Source organism: Melospiza georgiana, chromosome 3, assembly GCF_028018845.1.
Source record: "Melospiza georgiana isolate bMelGeo1 chromosome 3, bMelGeo1.pri, whole genome shotgun sequence".
Classification (NCBI taxonomy): domain Eukaryota; kingdom Metazoa; phylum Chordata; class Aves; order Passeriformes; family Passerellidae; genus Melospiza; species Melospiza georgiana.
In genome coordinates, this window is record NC_080432.1 from 95,317,958 (window position 1) to 95,341,565 (window position 23,608).

At 36.9% G+C, this 23,608-nt stretch overlaps 1 protein-coding gene across 16 annotated transcripts in view; it reads left to right on the forward strand.

Annotated features, from left to right (window-relative positions):
* Positions 1-23,608, forward strand: part of MYT1L (myelin transcription factor 1 like) — a 302,310-nt gene that overhangs the window by 73,279 nt on the left and 205,423 nt on the right. For all 16 annotated transcript variants that reach the window (XM_058019588.1, XM_058019587.1, XM_058019591.1 and 13 more), the window contains exon 2: positions 7,523-7,637. The gene's annotated coding sequence lies outside the window, so the exon portion shown is untranslated. The remainder of the gene's footprint in view (positions 1-7,522; positions 7,638-23,608) is intronic.

Below are 23,608 nucleotides of genomic sequence, written 5' to 3' on the forward strand. Positions count from 1 at the left end.
GGCGTCTAACACAGCAATTGTACAGTTAAGAATCACCTTAAGGGTTTAAGGTAGAAGTTAAAATATTGCAAGTCATGGAGAATGTTCAGCTGGTATTCCTATTACCTTCTTGCCATGACCTCTGAACTTGAAAAACTTCAGTTTATTTTAATAAATCTTTCCCTCACCCCATTTTAATTTTCATTTTTCCACATCTCTTTATCTTTCTCAACAAGAATGTTAAGATGTGATTAAATTTTCTCTGACATGCATTTATGCTTTTCTGCCATATTTTCCTCTGACTTCTCCCATTTGCCTCAGTGACCTATCCCTAAGACATCTTGTTCTCTTTCCCTCATCTCTCCTGGCTTGTTTATGCTTGGCAATCCAGATGTGGTCTTCATCATCTCAGCATTGACTCCTGATTTCTCATGTCTCTTACATTCCCTTCTATCCTTCACACCTAGGGGAGAGAGGGTCCCAGTCTCATGCTTTATTTCCAGATTCATTGTGAGATGACCTTTTGGAATGTCAGAGGGAGCTGACTTTGGCTCACCCATGGCTGAGCCTATTGCATGAGACCATTGACTGTTTTAAAGTGTTTTTCTCTCTCAGTCTTTTTCTATAAATCTTAAACAATTTTACTGAAAAAGGGAAGAGTTTCTCACCTGATCTGCATCTTCTGTACCCATTGCAAAAGCTGTTGTTTTCTCTGGCACCACACAGTATGTTGCATTATGTGCTCCCGTTTTATGATTTTCTGTCCAGCACAATCATCAACAATTGCTTGTTTCCACTGAGAAGCCTGGAATTCTTGGGCAATACAATGGGTGTGAGAAGTTCTGTAATTCAGGCGAGATGATAAAAGGGCAAGAGTTTCCTCCTACCATTTATAAATGTTAGGATTCCTGTGGTTTTTTGTTACATTTTCTTTTAAGCTAACACCTCTATTTGTTATGCCCTTAAAAATTTTTTGCATCTAAATAGAATTTAGGCTTGTCTTATGTTGCAATATCTGTTAATCCGTAAGTTGCTTATTCAAAACCTAGTCTACTGGTTATGCTCAGTGCTACGAAAATGCTCAAGAATTTTTGATTTCTCTTTTGATACAAATTTATCAATACAGGGGTAAAACATGCTATAATGTATTAGATAATTATTTATAAATGTATCTCAATAATGATATAGTTTTTTTATCTTTGGGGAAAAGTTGTACACCTGTTGGTGTATCTGCAGATTATCTTCCATTCATGGATGCTTTACATTGACTCTATTACTATGCTAGTACAGCTCTTTGATATGCAGGTCCCACTGTAGCTGATACCTCAGCCCACCTTAGTTTTCTGCTTTTCACTCTATTGGAAGTCCGTCTGTTGTAGGAACTTGCCCTACAAATATTCCATGACCCATTTGGTGTCCATCAGAGGACACCAAGGTTTTATCCTCCTTAATGCAGGTGTTCATAAGCATATTTTCACTTATTGTCCATTTGCTATTGGAGGTTCTGTGTTGTATTTATGTTCTATAACTTGCTTTGTCTGTCTCCAGTGGGATACCCCACCTTTGCACCTGAGGCACTGCTTTAATTAGTGACACAGTTACTGTTCTCTTACCTGACAGTACTAGTGAATGTAAGGGGGGAAGAGAGGGTTTCTGAGCTGAGGTCATCTGAGAGTCTGAAACCATAAATTCAGACTATGCTTTAACATGTGAGAGTAATATCCATGGTTAGATGTGACTATAAATGCATTTTGGGATTAATTTAATGCTCTAATCTGATCACAAATAATTTGCAAAGAAATTCAATCAGTAGAAGCATATTCATTTTTCTCCCCTATTTTCCAATTGTTTGTGCAGACAAATGTCAGCCTTACAGGAGAGTTATCCTTTCTGTTTACACTTAAGAACGATTATTCTTAGTGTGTGAACAGTCATGTATAGTTTTAGTCTTTGATTAGTTAGTATTTGTAACAAAAAAGTAATTGAAGTGCAGGGAATAACTCACAGTGAATCCTATTTTTCCTTTGAGATGTATCAGCCTGTAAGTATAATCCTAAATATAGTCCAGTTTGTAAACATTTTTTAGATTTCTATTTCTTGTCACATGTTACTAAAATAGAAATAATTTGCATTTCAGGCAAATCTTTGTGAGTACTGTACAAAGTCACAGTAAGTTTATTCACAACAGTACTTTCTGTGATGTAAATCATTGCAACTGAGTATACATAATGGTAATTTTCGAGTTCAGAATGGTATTTTAGCATTAGCTTGTATGATGTGCTACAAAAATGCTGAGAAGAACATTTCTTATGTATCTTCTACAAAAATCAGTATAGCACTGGTTTTCTTCTGCATTTAATTCAGTTACACATAGTTTATCTGTTGCTTCTGAGAATTGTAATGTTAAGTGTCTTCATATAAATTACTATTATAAGGAGGAGTCAGTTGAAGTATATCAGTTTGAACTGGCCAAGAGACATAAGAACTTGCAGCTTCCAAGTGACAGCTGTTGGGGTGACAGAGTATGACAGTGAAAGAATCTCCCCATACATGTTTCTTTTCTGTCCTGGCAATGGTAAAGCAAATTTCAGCAGAGTGATGTATGAAAATACCACTGCTTGATCAGGCTTGTTTGATAGGAGCAAGGCTTCTGTGTATCCTTCCTCCTTGCCCATGTGTAAGTAGATGGGTGCTGCAAGACATAGGTAGCTGTGTACTGCTCAGTCTCTCTCTCATATATCTGCATCTTTGCTCATTAGGCTTAAGATGTGTCAAAAAGTTTTTAAACATGTTTCAGGTACAACATAGGATCTTTTAAGTCACCATCAAACCGAGACACTGGAAATGGATCCAATATGCAAATACAGTTTTCTGGATCAGTTTCTGTATCTTTCATTTTGGTGTACTGAAAAGGCTAATTCTCTGCTTCTTTATGTTACAATATTGTACTTTTACTTTATTGTTCAAAAGATAATCTTGCTGCAAAGTGATTTCAGTTAGGGATTAAAGGAGAGAAAATAGAAATTTAACTTGTGGCAACAGATGGCAGAAATAGGCCTTAGCCCACAGAAGAGTCAGTAGATGCTTGGTGCTTTCACCTGCAGTCATTAGGTAGATCTGACACTGGTGCGTGATCGACTGTGCAAGCACCCCTGCCCAAAATCTGCCTCAAAATGCTTTGCTGCATTCAATGCTAAGAGAACTCTTCTCCAATAGTTGTCTGTGTAGGAGGGTAAAACTAAATCTGCTAATAACTTTTTCTGTATGCAGTTCATAGTCTGCAGTGTGTAGGTCTGTATTCTGTATGTTAATATTATTTGTTTTACACTTCCATGTCACTAGTTGTGATTTTTTTCCTTAAGATGCCATCGCTGCTTCTGATTTGCTTCAGAAAACAGCAGGAAAGGTCTGGAAAGGCAGATCAGTTCTCTACCCTACACTTAATTTAATCATTGGCAAGTTGTTCTGATTACTTGCCCTCTGATTTTCTTCTGCTCTGGCTCTCTGGGTAACAGTTTTGAGAAGATGAAATCTGCTCACCCAAACATTGACCTTGGAAATGCCCACAGATCAACAGCTTTAATGTATTCTCTAAGGTTATTTGCTTTGTAGTGTGGTTTTAAGGTGCAGTTCTGTGTGCCATCCTCCCACTTAAAGACAATTTTCCAATTCCATATTGTCCTGGAAGTGAACACACTGTTCACTGCAAGAGCCAGTAACACTGCCAACACTTTGTGTTTCCACCACCCTCATTACCTTCTGCAGTCAGGAGAGCCCTCTTCTCTTTCACTCAGGTACACTGGTGCACTGTTTCACACCTCTCCAGTGGGCCTCACTCAGGGGATAACTGTTTATCTACCGTGTAAGGGATGCACACAGCTTTTCCAAAAGGTCCCCTCACTGCCAGTTGTGTATTTTCCTCATTAGTTTTAAATCCTTGTTTGGCAGCAACTGATCCTTTGAACCGTTAATCCAGCCTAAGCTACACTTCACATTAGAAACCTGGCATCCAGTATTAACAGGGATGCTCAATGACTGCCTGCTTTCAGTGATGGTATTCAGAAAGTTTCCAAGAGCACCAGATGTCAACTTTGGATATCTTCTTCCTTGAAGAAGGACATCCATGCTTCTGTATTTTTATGCCGGATCATTTTTTCTTAATCATCCTTTTTTATTTATAGATAGAGTTTTATAAGTTTAGGAAACATTTATTTCAAAGCAGGTTGGCACTAAGACTGTCTATTGGTAGATCTACATGAAAGTTAATGTAAAATCTCACAAGTGCTTATACTTTGTAGTGTCAAGTGTGTTGTTGATGGAAGAAAAGTAATACACCAAACATAATGATGGAGAAAACATTTTTTCACCTTAATTTCTTTGTTTTCACAGATTATTGAGAACTTCATACTCTGATTGAAAAAAAGACTTTGTTTGCTATTCACTTAATGCTTGTGATTTAATTTTTTATATTTATATTTCTTGACCTTTGACCTAATGTTTGTTCTAGAGGTTGGACTTTAGTGTTATTTCCACTGAAAAGTGAGACAGATGTCTATCTAATGTCAGCAGTAGTGGGACTAGGCCCATGTATTTTTTATTTGTACACTTTATTCTGAATAATCAGAAGCATGACTTTAGTGCCTTTAAATTAATGTAAAACTTTAATTGCCCAAATCTGTTGATAATCGCAAATAACCTCATAAATCCGAATATGAGATAAAATATTTAAGTAATTTTTTAAAACTCTATCAAAGTATTTGAAGTAGTTGTAATTATTTCATCTTGCCTTAAAAAAACCCCCAAAAAACACTAAAGCGAATTATTGCCAGAAGTAAATCAAGTGACCACCAGTGTTGAAGTGCACTAGAGGAAGTATACAACCTCGTAAAAGCAGGCAGTATTTGCATGAGAGCTGGGCACTTTCCTGTGATTTTACTTTATTGGTTCAGATTTTTTCCCATACCTTCAGGGATAATAAGAACTGGGGGCTCTTGGTGACCTTTCTGGGAATTGCCAGTTCTCAGCATCAGTCAGAATGTAACCTTTTTTGTGAGAATTTTCTTGTCTGCTACTAAAATATCCAGTGCTTATAAGGATAAAGTATCCAGTCCAGCTGTTTTTGCCATTCACCTGCAAAGTGCATCACTTGGGGCATCTCAGAGCCCGTGACATTTAAGCTGGATTTTAAATATGCTTTATTTGGGTGTTAGGCAGTAAGGAGAATCTGTACTTCAGCATCTTACAGTACCCTATTTCTTCTTTTGCAGGGGTAATTGAATGTTTTTTTGGGTTCCTGGAACAAAGTATTATTATCATTAGTAGACTAGGAATAGATAGCTATGGGGGCTTTATTTTTCAGTATTCTCAGTGGCAGGCAAGTCACCTATGGCTGTCTTTGCATTTGCCAAGCATTTTGTGTTGAGGCAGGCTCTGAAGGGTATTCTCTATGTGGAGATTTATATATATGCAAAACGGTGATCCTCAAAAACACATGACTGCTCTTGGATATCAGATCTTTGGCTTTGAAGTGGAGGGTCAAGAGCGCATAGTGGAAACCAGTTTGTCAGAGCCCAAGGCCTTGTCCTTCAACAACCAGTTTTCAGGTCTTGTCTCATTGTTTCCAATAATTAAAAGCTGTAGGTAGACCTCAAAATGTCAGTGTTGGGAGAAGACTGGGAAAAAACCTCACCCCTTATTTTGGTCTTTGGACACGTCTCAGACTGAGCAGGGTGTTGGGGCATGGCGAGAACGCGTTGTGCTGCTGGGGACTCCATGGAGCCTCTCAAGGTTTTGCTGTGACCTTCCTTCTGTAGATAATGATTTCTCACATCAATTTGTGTTAATAGTTGAAGGTACACAGCGTGTTTCAGCTGGTTTCTCCTTAACAATAAATCCACCGATGCTCACGTAGGTAAAGTTTTGTTCTAAGATCAAAGGCACAGTAAGGTCACCATGAGGATGCATGCAGAAGTGTTTATAACATACTTCTTTTCAATCAGTACATTTTTTGAATTAATGGTTTATGTATATTTCCTAAGATTAATTTACTCCCTCCGAATGCCACTTAAATAAAAAACAAAACAACAACAACTAACTAGAAATCAAGAATTTTGAACTCTCAAGAAAAGTTATTTGGTTGATGCATAATTTTATTTTATCTAGTTGAACTATGCATTTGAGAAATTAATATTGAAACTCAGTCTTTAAGTTATAAAAGAATTTTATGAGAGAAATGATTGTTTGGTTTAAAGGCTCTGTTCTTGGGTATGATTTCAGAAATTTTCTTATAGATTCCCACATTATTTTGAAGATTAAAAGACCCTCTCTTTGTTTTTTATAAAACTGTAAAAAAAAATTAATAGTAATTGCATGTAAATATTTAGTGCATTTATATGCAAAGTTTGTTTAATAGAAAGGAGTAGTACTATCTTCTAAACTCATAGAATTTTACCTTGCCTGAAAAGCAGCAAATAAGGAGTTGAGTACAGTATCTTTTAGAGGATTTATGGTAATGCTGCTGAATTTAGCTGAGCACAAACAGCATGGTGAGCCCCTCAGGGTCTCTTCATTTTCCTGACACACTCCACTGCTGCCCCATTAACACTTTGTCTGTTATTGCCATCTACTCTGTTTAATGAGTATCTTTGAATTTGAAGTTCTTCCCAAGAAACAATAGCTAAAATAACTGCTGCACCTACTGTAGCTTTCAGTAGTGCATCTTATTCCCTTTGTAATATTTTTAAAATAAAAAGTACATCTACATTCTGCAGCAGTATAGTTGCATCACGACATTTTCTTTAATCACAATAGACGCTAATCAAAAGCACTAAGTAGTGAATACAGATATGTATCTGTCTGTAGAAGGCAAATGCATGCTGAATAGCTGATAAAGGAGGCTTTTCCTTACTTTAAAATTCCTCTAGTTAATACTTACTCTTTAATGTAAAGAAGGAATAATTCTGCTGGAGACTGTGCTATCAAAGCAAAATATTTCTTCTAAGAAATCATAAGACAGAATGACTAGGTGCTGTTTTCTGGTATCTGTATTAATCCAGCTAACTGATGAAAAAGGTCAATATATGTCTCATTAGATTGGATTCCTAAAACTGAGTTTACCACATTCCTCAGTACACATGAATGAACCATCTTAAATTGTGAAACAATAAGCCATATTTTCAGATGAGGACTCAACCTGAATTAAAGCTAGAATAATGTTGTACTGGGATGCACCATAAACTTTAAGAACAATTCTGATTTTGCATTGACTGTTAACTGATCACAAAAGCGCTCCAAATCGCTGTAGGTATTCAGTAGATCTGGGAAGTCTTTGGAGGGCCAAATAAAAAAATCTGAATAATTGAATAAATTTCTGTTCTAGAAGATTGAGGCAATCAGTTGAATATTGAAACATGTTTTATATTAAATGCATTCATTGAAAGCATATTTTTGAAATCTGAAATAACATGTGAGTGATTTTCTGTATTCTGGTAAGCTTGCTGTCCTTCATTAATTTTTTTGTTTGTTTGTTTGTTTTTATTTTTAGAAAATGAGTCTGGAAGAAAATTGGTGAATTCAATCCAGAGGACCTACAAGCACTCTGACAGGCTCAGAGAGCAGAGTCTGTACCAAAGAGCAATTACCCCACCAAACGATTTCAGGTACAATTGACCTAAATATAGCACTCTCTTGAGATTATTGACAAGAGTTCATTTCCTGTAGTGCTTTTCCCATTTGCCACCCCTGGTAGCCACTGTGATCTTATCTGCCTGGTGCTGCATGACTTCTGGGATGCAGTTAAGAATTCTGCTGTGCATTATCTTTAAACAGACAATTCATGCTAAAAGAGTCATTTGCAGTTAAATTAGATGATGCATATATTATTCTTGCTGCCGAAGTTACAAAGAACAGGAATGACTGCCTGAATCCTTTTGGACCTGAATGCACTAGAATTCTTTTTACTGTGAAATCAAAAAGGTAGTACTAATTAATTTTAAATAAATAGGAAATTTTATTTCATTAAACAGTAACAGTTGAGTTAGATGTGCAGGTGGATAGGTTGGAAAACTTGCTATTTTTTTCACTGTGTTTATATTTATTCATAAAGTGCGACTTGCCCTATGGTCATCCTACTATCTCCAGGCAGTCACAGTAGTTCTCATGTGCTGGCATGAAAAATGAGCATATAAATTGAATGTGTAAGTGTACAAAATGTGGATGAAGTGAATTCAGAGGCTAGTAATGATAAAATCCATTTTAGTTTTTGAGGAATGCATTTTTCTTAAGCATTGCTTACAAACTTTTTTAAAATGCTGGATATATTTGCATTCCATGTATGTGGAATATAGGGAAAATAGATGGTATTCCCTTGGTGTTCATCACAGAGTTCTTTCTTGAATTATTTTTCTTCTGCTGAATTTTTATTCGGAAAATCTATACATTGTCCAGAAATTCAGAAGTCTGCTATCAGATTCTATGCTGAGCAGCTGTTGTAGGGCCATTTGTCACAGACTTTTATGAGCTAATATCACAGGACACAACTGTGTTATGATTTTCCTGCATATCCCCTATGTTTTCTCAAAAGAACACCAGAATACTTTTACTTTACTAGCAGAGTATACTCTGCTAGTAGTCATAGGCCCCACTCTTCAAAAGAAACTGAGGAAGTTCAGCTGAAAGCTGAATAATTTATAAGACAGAGACATATATACACTATATTGGTCCACGGACTTGGTTCCTTTGATGATGATGGACAGCGGTTATAAATGTAGTTAGACTCAGAAATCCTATACTAAAATAAGATGAAGCAAGAATCAGTTAATTGCATTAGATAGTAATTATTTTATTACAGGAAAAATTTGGATTAGATATAGAAGAACATTTACCTATGACTTATGTTTTGCCAATGTACTTTAAAGGGTTGATGAGACACACAATATGTCACAGTGGAAAGGAGTAGTAATTTAAAATCGAAGTGTAAGAAGAAAGCAGTAAAAGAATAGGTAGAGGTGGGATGAGAATATGCAGGGCATGACTAAATGGATTCTCAGCTCAGGCTGAGCTCATGGAACTTCTTGTGCTGTGGTTTGGCATCATGAGGAATCTGTATAGTGCTTTCTGGTGACTGCTAAAGAAAATAGTTTTGAAGTTTGAGATGTGAGAGAATGTACATGAGGAATTTAAATGGATTCGTGGAAGGATGTTTCTGTTGTAGAGTCTTCTACAGAACAAGGCAATTAAGGAACATGGACTTAGGGGTGAAAAAATAAATCAGTCCTGCCCCAACACAAAGAGAGAGAGAAAACTCATAAGAAGATACCAGCAGCACCAGAGCTTAAACTGAAATATTTAACTTCTTACGTTTGATATTTTGCAAACAGAATTTTTCATATTAACTCTTGCAATGCTGCAAGAGTTTACCTTAAAACTTGCTGATGTGATTTTTCCCATTTTCTTTTAGATAAAATGTATCTAAAGCTTGATTTTTTTTTAATCTGCAGAGATTATCAGATGGACACATTTTGTTAATCTTGATATTCCAGAGACCTGACATGGCTGACATACAACCGTTGTACATACAATAGATCATTAAATCAGTTTGAAATTTAGAAACTAATGCTGGAAAAGACCATACAAACTGACTTTTCTTGGTGAATGGTCTTCATGAGGATTGCTCACTTCATCTGCTAACAGATAAAAACATCATTTTGAGCCTTCTGTTAAGCTACATCTTGTAATAAATTATGGACCCAATGAAAGGTGCACCATCTTAAGCATTTTATTATAGTTATTTTATATCTTGAAAGGATATTCTGATTCTTTACAGTATGCAGATCCATAGAGGACAGTATCACAGATTAGGGATTTTATACTTGCTTCTATATTGTTTGCCCTGCCATGGCAGAGAAAAGGCATAATAAAGCAATCCTAATTAGGCAATGTAGGAATCTCTGGTATGCAACATTTTTCTTAGGCAGCTATCTACTATTTCTACTTGTTCTATGGTGCCTCAGGGAATAAGAAAAGTCTGGCCCATTAATTAGAGAATTAGCTTACAGTTGGGAAAGATGCATTCAGGTTTTGCCTGTGCCACAAATTTTCTACAAGACATTTAGCTAAGTTTTGACCAAAATTCAGCACAACCTAAGGATTTGGGTTGGTGACCATACTTCTCTGCTTTTGAAGCAGAATCATGTGTTCTTCTTGTTTATGGCATCTTAGTTACCCCCCTTAAATAACTGAGTAGTCAGAAATCCTCACTCCCCTCATCAGCTGAAGTGAATTCTGTATACTTCTCTGTCGTGCTTGCCTTGTGTGAGGGTGTTGATGGAATGGCAGGGATGCACAAAGTAATGCCTGATGTTACTTCAGGTAGAGAATTACAAAGACACTGTCATGGTGATGAGTTCATGTTAGTTCCTGGCAGTCTAAGTCTTCCTAGTACAACCTTCTGAAAAAGCTAAGTTCATCAATCAAAGTGTCATATGTTGCTAAAATTTGCAGTTTATAAATTGTCACTATAAATGTAAGTAGTAGGAATCATGACATAAAATTATGCTTCTTTTTCTTTGTGTCTTTCCTGACCTAAATGGTTTAAAAAATGAGGCAGTAGGATGCTTGAATTGCAGTTTCTAGGCAGCATCTCTGCTCCTGTGAGCAGGCATGGCTGTTTTATTGCATGGCCCAGCCCAGTGATTGGTCATGGGCTGCTGCTGATGTTAGCGTGCCAAAGAGAGCATGTGACATTAAAGGTAAAAATGCCAGGGCAGGGGCATATCACCAGTAAGAATAAGAAAAAAAATATTCTTGTGCTTTGTTGGATACATAGCTCAGCCTGACAGAACATCTAATCCCTAAATCATCTTGAAAATTGGTTGGATTATAAAATCAAATTAAACCCACTATGAAAGATCATGGTCTCTCTTCAGTGCACTAGCAGGCATGTGTATATATCTCAATCCCAGACTAGGGGGAATACACCATATAAGTAAAAATGTTTTTAAGAGAAATCTGATTATGATAGAGCTGACTGTTTTTGTAGCAAACATTTAGAAACTTTTGGAGTAATTTGATTAGAAGAGATAAAAAATCATTTTGTTAGATCATTACATCTTAATATTGAATCCCTCCTTTTCTCCTACTTTTAACATTTTCTGTAGAAGGGTTATCATGTAGCATTATTTTGATTAGTTTTTAGTTACTGAAACTAACTTAGCTCTGTTATGTGATCTTAAATGATTCTTTTTTCCTTATCAATACTGGGTATTGACTTTCGGTGGGCAAAAGAAATCTTAGCACCCTTAGGCAGATTTTGCCTTCTTCCACTGCAGATGAGTGACTGTGTATTGCTCTAACTGAAGTATTCATTCTCAAGCCAAGGAAGACAGAGGGCTAATTTGAAAGCCAAGTAAAGTTCTGAAAAAGACTTCATTGATCAAGTAGAATTTGGGTCATGGTTTAGTTAGGTCAGAATTATGCTTCTTATACCGTAGAAATAAAGCTTTTATTAACAAGTCTACATATAAAAAAAGACTTTCACATACTGAGACAGAAGGGACGCAGAAGTGCATTTTTACAGCACTTCATTCACCTTCAGTGCACTGAGGAATGTTAAGGAAAGGAATATTATAAAAATGATAAAGATTCTTATCTGGCAAGTAGCTAAAGCCAAAAGAAGGTGCATGTTTCTTAGCCAATCAAAGCTAGAAAGAAACTGTTTTTAAAAGTGGGCAGGAAGACAAAGCTGTGAGCAGATTCTTATAAATTCAACAGTACTTTCTGTGCAGAAATAGGTTTTGACTCCATATTAATTTTATTGCAAACAACATTTAGAGAAAGCAGTGCACTCTAAAAGTTCCCACTCTTGTGAATATTTTTGTAAAGGTGTAGAGGGAGTAGGTACTATCATTTCTTGTTCATTTCATGAGGGAGTTGCTCCCCTGTGGTTTGGGAGAGACCAGCCTGTGCTGCTCAGCAGCTCTCAGTAGTATTGTCCTCACATGACCTTGTGGATGGATTTCTATTTCAAAATCATACAGAAGTTAAATACTGCTGAAAATAGCATTCACTCCTGTTTTGTTCCTTTCATAGCTTCTGGGGTGAAATTTATCTGTCCTAATGTAATGTCTTTTCTATCTAAATTATCTTTGGCTAGGCTACCTTTATAGTCAATGGAGAGAAATAGACACTTTTTAGGGCATGATTCATCTCCTAGGAAGGCAGACATCTAAGTAGGTCAGATGAATCAGACTGTACAATAGCACATTCCTTACTAGAGAGAATAAAGGAAACCTAGGGATCAGCATGGATGTTGATGCATATATTGCAAATATCTAAAGTTAAGTGAAATGAACTTTATGTCTATAGGAACTAAGTCAGAGTTCAGAGTCAGAGGAGAAAATCCTACTCTTCAGGAAGCACCCTTTTCTTCAGAGCTTGTGGTTTCACTGTGCTGAATGCATGTTCATAATCATACCCATGAGGTGGTGATACATTTAAAAAAAAATTACACACCCTGCTTCTCCTAACTTAATATTTTAAGGTGTGATGATTGAGTAGACTGAATTTTGTGACTAGATTTGTGACTATAATTTGTATATATTTATCATCAGTGATTCACTGGTTCCACAGAGGCACAATTTTTTTGCTAGTCTCTGCTCATAATCTGTATGTATGTGGTTTCATCATGGTTTTGGTTCACTTGTGAACCATTTCAGCACCAGATACTTTTTTCTCAATCAGAAACCTCTTCAAGGAGAAAGAGCAGGTATGCATTTTATGTAGAGTACTAGACTAATTTAAATTAGTTCTTCATAATAATCATTGCTGTTAGTACCAGAATTTCACTAAATGCTCCAGTAGATGAGGTGGTTAGTGCAAATGTGCCTGAAAGTCTCAACAATGAATATTTTCAAATGCTAACAAATGAATTTTGCAGAAAGGGTCTTCATTTTGGTTTGTATTTGGGTGTATCAATCATAACAATAAAATGGGACATACAAGAATGAACAACATTATTTATTTAAAATATATTTAAAATACAAAATCAACAATGAAGACTCACCTAAACACCAGTGAAGCTTTTTCATATGCTGCTCTTCTCCCATTGTTTGCAAAACTCCAGATCCAAGCAAACCTGCAAGACTTTTGTCAGATGCATGCCCAGGAGTAGCACAAGGATGACAGGCTGGAGTAAGCAGATTGCTAGTGAGGCTAGCAGGTGCCAAAACATGCTGTTTCATGACCCAGTGTAAAGATGCCAAAAATAATCTCACATGTACTTCAGTAAATAAAAGCAAAAACCCCTCAGGCTTCAGAAATAAAGTGTGTGGAACTGTCTGAGATTAAGCAAGAAACTTAAAGTTAGAAGACCAGTGTTCTAATTTTTGCCTTGCAACAGATTAGCTGTGTTATGGTAGTGAGGCCCTTCGGCCAAAATCTCTGTTTTGCTACTTAAATAGATGTCATGGTTTTGAAAAGAAAGTGGGAGCAGAATTACAAAGTATTCCACAGATAAAACCATGAACTTAAGTTGAATCACATGCAAATATTGACTAAATATCTGCCCCATTTCCCCTATCTTTCAGAGTCATAGCATTTAGCTGTCTTCATTTATGGTAATTTCAAATGCATAAACAAAAATAAAAATTGCTTTGTAAGTTAAAACATTCTAAAACCATTTTTTACTCAAGTGCAAGTGTTGTAAAATTACTTGGTGTAAAATCCCTATATCACCGACTAGGTTGCTCAGGGAAGCTGTGGATGCCTGGAGATGTTCAAGGCCAAGTTGGATGAGGCTCTGATTAACCTGGTCTAGTGGCTGGGAACCCTGCATGTGGGAGGGGTTTTGGAATTAAATGATCTTTAAGGTCCCTTCCAAGCCAAGTCTTCCTGTGATCTTACTGTTAAAGGTAAAAGTAGACTCACAGCTGTGGAACATGTTTGTTTGCTCAACCTGAAAACTATTTGCTTTAGATCCAAATGTCCATGTTTAACAGTTTCATTTAACTTTAGAGACAGCAATACCAGCAATGTGCTAAGTGAGCTCAAACTTGCAAAATGCACTGTGAAATTGTGAGAAACATGGAAATAGTTGGTACTCTGTGCTTGGTATGTAGAATAAGATCAATGAAATAAAATATAAGACTGATACTGATATGGAGTCAGGGGTGAAAATGATCTAAAAAAGCAGTTGAGAAATTTTACATACATTTTAAATATTGTATTTAAATTTTAAATCCTTCTGGTGCTGTAAACCTTTCCATATCTGCTGCTGATCATATATTGTGTAGGGTATCTAGAAGTTTCTAAAAGATGAGAATAATTGTCATCAAACTAGAGTATCCTGGTTTGATAGCAACCCACAGGGATCATTGAAGTCCAATTCCTGGCACTGCACAGGACCATCCCAAGAGTCACACGGTGTGCCTGAGAGCTTTGTCCGTATTCTTGAGCTCTGCCAGGCTTGGTGCTCTGACCACTTCTCTGGGGAGCCTGTTACAATGCCTGTTCCAGTGTTCCAGAACCTTTTGTGGGTATCCAACCTGAACCTCCCCTGGTACAGCTCCAAACCATTCCCTCAGGTCCTGTCACTCATAATCAGAAAGAAGAGATTGGTTCCTGCCCCTCTTCTTCCCCTCTTGAGGGAGCAGTGAGGTCTACAGCTCAGAGAGAGGAATTGTGATTGCTATAGTTTGACAATTATGACAGGAATGATGGTTGCTGTAGTTTGTAGTGAAGTGCCCATGTGCTAAAATTTTCAGGGTGAAAAACTATTTTGATGGTAACAAGCACTTTATCTTAAAATTTCTTTATGAATGCAGAGTGAAGGAGTCCAAAATTGAAGGGGTAAGGTATATTAGATGGTTCAGTGTATGGTCTGAAGTACCCAGTGAGCTGGCTCTGTGTTTTTTATGTAAGAGATTAGAGAAAAAAAATCTTCTCTGCTGTCTGCCTGTTCCATCAGCAAGACACATAACTTAGCCCTGGTACCCAGGCAGTGCACACAGAAACAAAACCAGGAAGAATCTTTTAAAGCTGAGGTCCTACCTTAATTATCTGTATATTACAAATGTGTTGGGTCATATCTTTGAGTGCAAGAGAAAGTAAAGAATGAACTCACACTACAAAATATGATCTCTGAATAAATATGCTGGTTTAAGAGACACAGTCATTCTTAAAGGACAGAATATTTCAAATGAAAGCCACTTAATTGATCAGATAGATACAGAGATGCATATATATCTACCCTTATGTACACAAAGAGCCTGTGGTTTTTACAAAGAGAAAGTCACATCCATATGAAACCATGGAGGCAAAAGTTTGATTTGGCTTGCACTTGTATGTTCTTGAGCAGGACTGATAAAAAAGAGCCATGTGTTATCTCTACATCTCTTGAAGTTCATGGAGTTTAAGTGTACTCTTTGCTTGTGAGACTAATTCATAAATTTTGTCTTGAATTCATGTACTTTAAGGAACAATGGTCGGCTGCAGGAGCTACTGTAGCTTATTACATAGAAGATGCTCTCTAACCTGCTTATTTTGCAATTTATGATGCTAAAGGAACTTTTTGGCTAAAATCCAATCTTTCTGTAGAAAATAAGAATAATTGGTAATAAAACAGTCATTCCTATATTCCAGTTGTTATAACTCATTCCAGCATTGCATTCCAAAAGTAAATTCTGCTTTGAAGTAGATGAATATAATAGAGACAATTAATATATGTTCTTTATTCAGATCTCAGTTATTTAATGGATCTTCAGTTATTTTATATATTGTGTGTGGAAATCTACATTAAAGACCCCAATCACTAAAGCTAATATGTCCCAGAATTAACTTTGTTAAGGCAAGTTAATTTACTCTCCCCCATGCATAAGCATTGTGAAGACTTCTTTAATTACATGATCACATATTGTTTTTTGTTACAAAATCTTCTCCTCTTTCAGTTCACAGAATGTGTGATAGTCACTTAATGAGCAGCTGTTCTACATTTTGTTTTCATGACATTGTTCTGTGGCCCCACACCTTGTTTGCTATAGAATATTTAAGCCTTGCTCTGGAGACATAGTTAGTATTATTAATTTGCATTTTGGGATTTTCCTAGTATCGCGATAGTGCCAAGGTGATGAGCAGACATTAAATTAGCATTACTGCAGCCCTCTGAGATTGGCAGACTGATTCCCATTTTATGGCTGGGGAACCATGGCCCAGAATACTGTGTTCAAAAACAGCCACCAATCTACAGGACCAGCCTGAGCTGCTGAGGTCCAAAAGCCTTGACTCATTACTGTCACATGAAACTTTTCCAACTTAGGTCTTCTTGTCTACAGCTATGTATGTCTCTGAACATTCATCTCTTCTGCAAATTCAAATGCCTCCTCTCAGTGAATCACATGGAAAATGAAGAATATACCTGCAGTGACCACTTGTGAAAAAGCTGGTTTGAATTACTATAATGGAAACTTAATGTCAAGGAAAGATAGAATCCTGCTTTCTAGACTGACATCCAATTACTCTAATTATTCTTCTTGTTGTTGTTACATGGGCCTGTTTTTTAGTGCATTTCTTCAAAGTTCTTTACCATCTACAGTACACAGTTGTGATTCATCCTTGCAGCAAGGCCATCTTGTGCACTGCATGAGGCAGGTGTGTTCTGGTAACAATAGATATGAGTCATGCCGTTACTCTCCATGCTCATTCACAAGATGAGGGAAAATTTGGTTATATAGGCAACTTGGAACTTCTGGCATCTTTTTTCTGGATTTGGTCACATTAAAAAGATTTTTTGAAAATGTGTCTGTGTGAGAAAGAGAGATGGAAATAGAGACAGAGGGAAAGGTAATGAGTACACACCATTTTAAAATAGAAACTTCTGAGAATGTCTCAACCCCTGTCTGAATTGTGAGATGCTTGGAACCTTAAAAGGCCCCACACAAGGTTGTACCATTCTTCTGTTAAACAAATTGCATGGTTTAATATTCTGCAAAAATTATTGCTGAAGGAGTAAGATGCAAAACATCTATTTTCACTACCATCTGACTGAACAGATATTTTCTGACAGCACAGAAATCATGAGAAACTGAAGTTTGGTTTCCAGAAGACCCAAAAAGAGGTTTCAGTCATTATTGATTCTCTGCTCAGTTCTCAATGACCTTTCCTACCTGTGTTCACTGTCTATTAAAACTCTGAATATACCCCAGTTCTGTGTCCTAAGGACAGCAGTTCTATTTCTCACTGTCCCACTGGCTTCTTGTCCCATGTTTGGTTTTGTTATTTTTACTATAAGTCTAGTATAAGTACTTGTTCTTTACCTCCTGTCTTCAGCACCTTTCAACAGTCAGTTGTCTGTTTGTCTTCATCCCTCATTCCTCCAGGGCTGGATCTCAGGGCTTGTGTACATCTTTCTCATTCCCACTGGCTCTCCAGCCAGAACTCCATTGTCAAGCTGTGTTTTCAGTTTCTGTGCCTCCAACCATCCATCATTTGTTTCTTTGCACTCCTGTTCCAAATACTGCTATGAAATGTTGGCTCTTCCCTTATTTTTCCTATCTGCTGCTTCATTTTCCTTTGGGCAGTAGGGAACTGATAGAACTCTTTTGATATTTGTAAATATCATTGTTAATTTGAGAACAGAGCCTCTGCTCATTCTAGGACAATGTTGCATAAGCTTAATTTCTTTGCTGAAAATTTGGACTTCATTTAGAAGACAGAAGCAGTGCACCCATGACTGATACTCAAGACCTGATCCTAGTCCAGGCAAACTTTTCTAGTCCTGCTGGATACATATCATTTCTACTTAGGCATTTTTGCTTTTTTTCCTCCATTGCTGGTCATACTTTATCTGATCATCAGTCTTGAATCCAGATAGTTTTTTTTAGGTGAAACCAGACTTTTGAGATGTTGCATGAGTACAACCCCAGAATTCAGCACTGAAATTAAACCTATCAGTTATTTGAGTTACAGATGCCCCTCTTGACACATCCCAGTAACAAGTGGGCAGGTTAATCTGTTCAGCAGAATGCTAATGTAATGTAATAACTTAATGTTAATGTAATGTAATAACTTGTACAGAGTCTATGCAGAAAAACGCTGCAATATTAATTTGTGGGAATTGTATAGTGCCAGATACTATTCAGTTTACTTATTGCACACTCATGTAAGAGTTGAATGTAGAAGGGATCCCTGGTTTATCTAGTGTAATCTTGCTTAACATAGGCTGCATACTCTTGAACCACTCTATAGCTGAAGAAGGCCTACTCATTATTTGAACTTAGATTTAAAATATCACACAACAGTCTATTTGTCTCTGTCCTTCATAAGTTTTAAAGCTTTGAATAACTTTTGAAATACATTTAGAATTTCTAACAAGCTCCGAGAGGGACTGAGCTATTATCTTCTTGTGAAAAGGGGTATCCCATGTAAATGGAAACAAGGTTGCACTGGAAAAAACTCACTTGGCATTGTTTAATTATTGTGTTTAATTTCCATGCTTTCAAAATGCCCAGTATTTTGGAAGCTTCACAATACTGCCCTTTGCTTCTTTCAGTTTCTGGCCCTTTTATGGCATTGCACTTTGCTTTGTCATCTCAACATCTGGCGAGAAACTTGGAAGAGCTCATTATCAATAAAAGATTGGGGGAAAATAGATGCCAAAACAGCCTAAACTTCACTATGTAGACAGTGGGAAATATTTTAAATGAGGGTAAGAATATTGGATTTGGGGCAAGACAATTATGATGGTTAGATTTGTTAGAATAATCATGGAAGATTTGTTCTCGGTTCCCTGCCTTGCTCGCATCAGTCGGTTCTTGTCCATCTGTGACACAGTTCCTTATCAATAAAATGGGAAGAGCACTGTCTCACAGATATTAAAATAGTTGCTTCAAAGATACCATAGAAAGAAGGAAAAATTAATTTTACTCAACCTCTTGTAGTATTATGGTGTAGGGGGATACAATATAAGTAAATAAGGTGGTATAGAATGTAATATTACCCCCTAAGGGGTTGCATCTGAGCCAATTACTAAAGATTAGGAGCAGGCCTGATGTTAGCAGGCCATGCCTGTAGCCAATAAGAAGAGTGTTATAAAAGAGTGGATTGGTTGGTTGAGGGACTGGAGTCAGGTGGCTGCTGTGAGGACAAGGAAGAGTCAGTGCCTAGAGGAGATGCCTACAAGAAACATCAAGGTATGAAACTCTAGCATTATGGGACCCTTGCAATGTAACAACAACATTATGGCTTGTATGAGTAGTGTAATACTGATGGTATGTCTCATATGAGAGCTGTTGTTGATGGGTTGGGAAGTTTTAAACCTAAGATGAGTGAATTTTTCCAAGCCTTTGTTTGCACAGTTCTCCTCATTGTTTTATTATCTTCCCCTCCCCTAAAGCAATGTTCATACTTTCATGGTCTGTATTTCCTTTCTCACAGCTCCTCACTACTGCTCATATTTCAGCATCGCTCCTGTTCCTCCAGAAGTCCCTCTGTCTTTCCCTTATACTTTAAATTTGCGCATTATGCATGGTAGCATCTCTTTTTGAGCAGTCTGCCCCAAGTCAGTGTAAAGGGTCTTCTGCGCTGTGTGATGGTGATGAGGTGTTGAGGGTGCCAAGATGAATGAAGTAGCAGTCAAATTTAGTGCAAATATATAATTAGTCTATGGGGAAGAAAAAAAATATACATCTGTTTTCACAGCAGGAGTCTCTTAGTTGTGTGAAGTAGTTCTTTGATCTGAGTGGCATGTTCTTAACTTGAGAGGAATTATTTGTGGAGTTAGGAGGAGCTTTGTTGTAACAGAGAGAAAGAGCTTAGCACTGACCATGCCTGTACTCATCATACTTTGCAATGTCCTGTTTGTCTTCATAGTTGGGGTAGCCCAAGGCAAATGCAAGCTTTGTTGATAATAGTGTCCTCACTGCTTTGTTGCTCAAGGTGTGTGTATTTAGGGACATATTCTGTAGCTGTCTATGCTGAGATGTTTAAAATTATTGCCAAGTTAATCCTACTACAAGACCTATCTGTGTTCTGGGAAGGAATTGTTCAAACTGCAGAACTGAACCTCTGTGGAAGGGAGCTGCAAGACCTGCATAAAAAAGCATGGCCAGATTCCTGACCACACAAAGGATAATAATGTAGATTTATGTACTGTCAAAATTCACTGATTTTCCTATGAAGGGTTAAAATAAAAAATGTGTAAAGCCCAGATCAATAACAGCCTTGACAGCCACTGCCACCTTGCTCAGCTTTATGCACCTTGAGCATTTCCAATTCACACTGATCTTAAATATTCACTAACAGGGCATCATAAATAGCTCAGCATTTTGTAGATCTAATTCAGAACAATGTTGTAGGGCTAAAGTCTATGGACCTATCCATGCTAGGTCACACTGGGCATCAAGGAAAAGCAGCATTAATCCCTTCTTTCTCCAGAATGTTGAACTTTTGTAGATCTCAGCTGCTATGAGCTGGCAGTCAAGAAAATGAGTCCTCAGAAATATGGCAACCAAGACTGTTTTCTCTAAACAAAATAGACTGGAGACAGGCAAAATCAATCTACTTCATATACAGTAGAGGAAAATGGGACAAGGTGTCATGCTGGCTGTATTTCCTGCCAAATCATGGCTTAAAATGTAGCTGTGGACCAGGAATATGATCAATGTAGAAAAGTAATGAATTTTCTAGGAGCTGGTAAATGCTGTCCTCCAACTAGCTTAGTACAAGTCTGTGTGTTAAAGGTAGAATTTCACGCATGGGTCAATATTAAATAGAAGTATTCCTTTATAGAATCTTTTTTATCCTGAAAAACATGTTTGAGTTCATACTTTTACATTTTTAATAAAAAACAGGCCAAATTTTCTGCTCCTTTGGTCTGAATCTGGAAAGTGAATTTTTAAAATTAATAAGGATGAGCCTGATTTGATAACCTTACTTATGTGAGTAGTTCCTCAGTGACTGCTCTGTTTATCAGTGCCAAGGATATCAAAGATCCAAAAGCTCTTTCCTTTAATTTCTTGAAAATTAAAAGACAGAAATCTATTTCCAGTTCTGAAAGAATCTTTAGGATGCTTGGGGTCCATCATAACTGAGTTTACACTCCATAATGATGTGCAACATTATAATTTGTTTTGTTTGTGCGATAATTAATAAGTAATTGAGCACAAACCAAGATGAAATTGGGTAAAGTAAAATGAAATACATATTGATACAAGTAGAGTATTATCCTCAGTAAGAAGGCTTGTGTTCAACTGAAAGTATTTTTCATGCATTACCTACCTCTCTCCTTTCCCTTAGCTGGCTGCCAAGGTAAGTGGTTGAGTCACCATCCCTGGAGGTACTTAAAAGATGTGTAGATGAGGGGTTTAGGGACATGGTTTAGTGGTGGACTTGGCAATACTGGGCTAAGGTTTGGCTTCTTTTTTAACCTAAATGATTCTATGTACTTAGGTAAATCTTTGAAAAACAAATATTCTTTATTTAGCATGGTTTGGTGAGAAGTTCCTTGTTCCACTAGGGTCGTGCTGATTCTTGAGTTGTTAAAGGCAAGAGATGTTAACGTCACAAACTTAGCCTTTTGTAACCCAAAATAAGTAGCTTTGTGTTGATACAGGATATGGAAGACTACACCCATGCTTGCCAATTTGATTAAGATCATGTGCCACTTAATTTTCATGGTGTTGTTATTACTTAGAGACCTTTCTATTTTACAGGTCACCTCTGAGAAATATGTATTTTTGAATATTCAGCAGTAAAACTTGCTGCAAACTTGCAGTAAAACTCTACCAGTGGTTCCTAGAGAATAGAAGTGGTAGCTTTATTTATTTTTTAATGTTTAATTTGAAAAAAACCATGAATCTTCAGTTTACCAAAAGAGCATTTCTCCTACATTTAATAATTGGTAGGGAGTATACTCATTTTATGACCAAGGAACAATAATTCTATGAGCATCTGGAAAAGATTAGAGCAGCCCCTACACTGCTCTTAACTGTATGAATGCTGCTGTAGAAGATTTTACATTGAAGTTGTGATCCTTTCTTCTTCTGCATAGTCAGGAATCTGGTCTCTGGTTTATACTTTGAGCTATTTGACATGGAAACTTCAGAACATGTATTTTGGTTGGCAGCACGCATATGTAAGGTATAATTTACAGCAAAAGTGTCTTTAGAAATGCAGGTCTTCTCCTGCATCTGTTCTTTCCTTGAAGAAGCGCAGTGTTACATAACCTGGAAAACTGAACTTTTTGTTACAGCACACTCCTGGCACTGCTGTCATGCTTCCTTTCTTACAAACTTCCAAAATCCTCATGGAGTCTGGGATTTTGAGTTACTCACATGGCACATTTTACATGTCTCTTGTGTCAAAGAGCGAACATAATCTTAATAAAAGATTCATCTAGATCCCATATTGTTAGCCTATTCAGTCTTTTCCAGAGAGGCAAAAGATACCGAAATGTGGGTGTGGTCATTAATTTTAAAATGTTTCATATTGATAAAAAAAATTTTATTGTACTTGGAAGAGCTGACATTTCCAGAAATATATTGCTTTCAACTATGATAAAAGGATTCCAACCTGTTTATACTTCTCTTACTAATTCTTGACCACTGAAGATTGAATAGGGAGAATTTTGTAGGAAATGTATCTATTAAATTGTTATTTAGGTCTAGTTGTTCCATCAGTTTCCTTTAGTTTCCAGTTTGGATCAACATATCTTTATATCTTGAAGTCATATTTCAAAGATGATTAACATTCATTAAGACACATATAGTACTGACCAGGATTTTATAAAGGGCTAGACTGCTAAGCTGCTGCTATAGGCAATCTCACTTCCATTGCTGAGGCTTATATATGCTATAAACACAGCTGGAAGTAACACTAGGTACTTACTGCACTTTTGGATGTGAAAGTACCTTCGAAGGGCCCCTACTGTACATCAAGGCACATTAAAATCCTGATGATTTCTTCACACACAAAGTGTGAAATAAATATTCCATCTCTTCAGTTTATCTGCTCCTCTTCTGTCCTTCTTACACAGAATCACTCAGGTTGGAACAGATCTCTGAAGAGATCTAATCCACGCTCTTTCTCAAAGCAGAGCCGGTTTCAGATGTAGGTCAGATTGCTTGGAGTTTCGTACTGCTTCCACAGAGTCCATCTTTATGTGTACCCTGTTCAACCCTCATTGTGTTGGTTTTATTTAATATTGGTTTTGGACAGCTAGATAGATATGATACTATTCTACTGATAATTTGATGCAGATGCTTCTCATCTAGTCTTCTCTAGCTCTTCTTTTTTTCCACAGTCATCCCTTTTTACCGTATTTCCTTACCTCTCTTACATTTGCTGTCGTTTTACTCTGGTTTTCTCTTGGCCATCTCTCTCTAGCTCCTTCCATTCATAATTTAAGAGGGTTTTAGTCTTTATTAACATTCCCAATCCTTAGAAAGGCATCCTGACTCTGTTTACCTTTCTGTCACTTCCTGTTGCTCCGTGATGTTGCTCTTTGTGCATTCACATAGATGTGTTCAAAGTAGGTGATTTCCAGTGCTATTGTAAACTCCTTCAGATTGGCTTCTGACCTTCTTGTTAGCTGAAACCACTCTCACAACACTACCTAATGATTCTCTCTTAGCCAATTCTT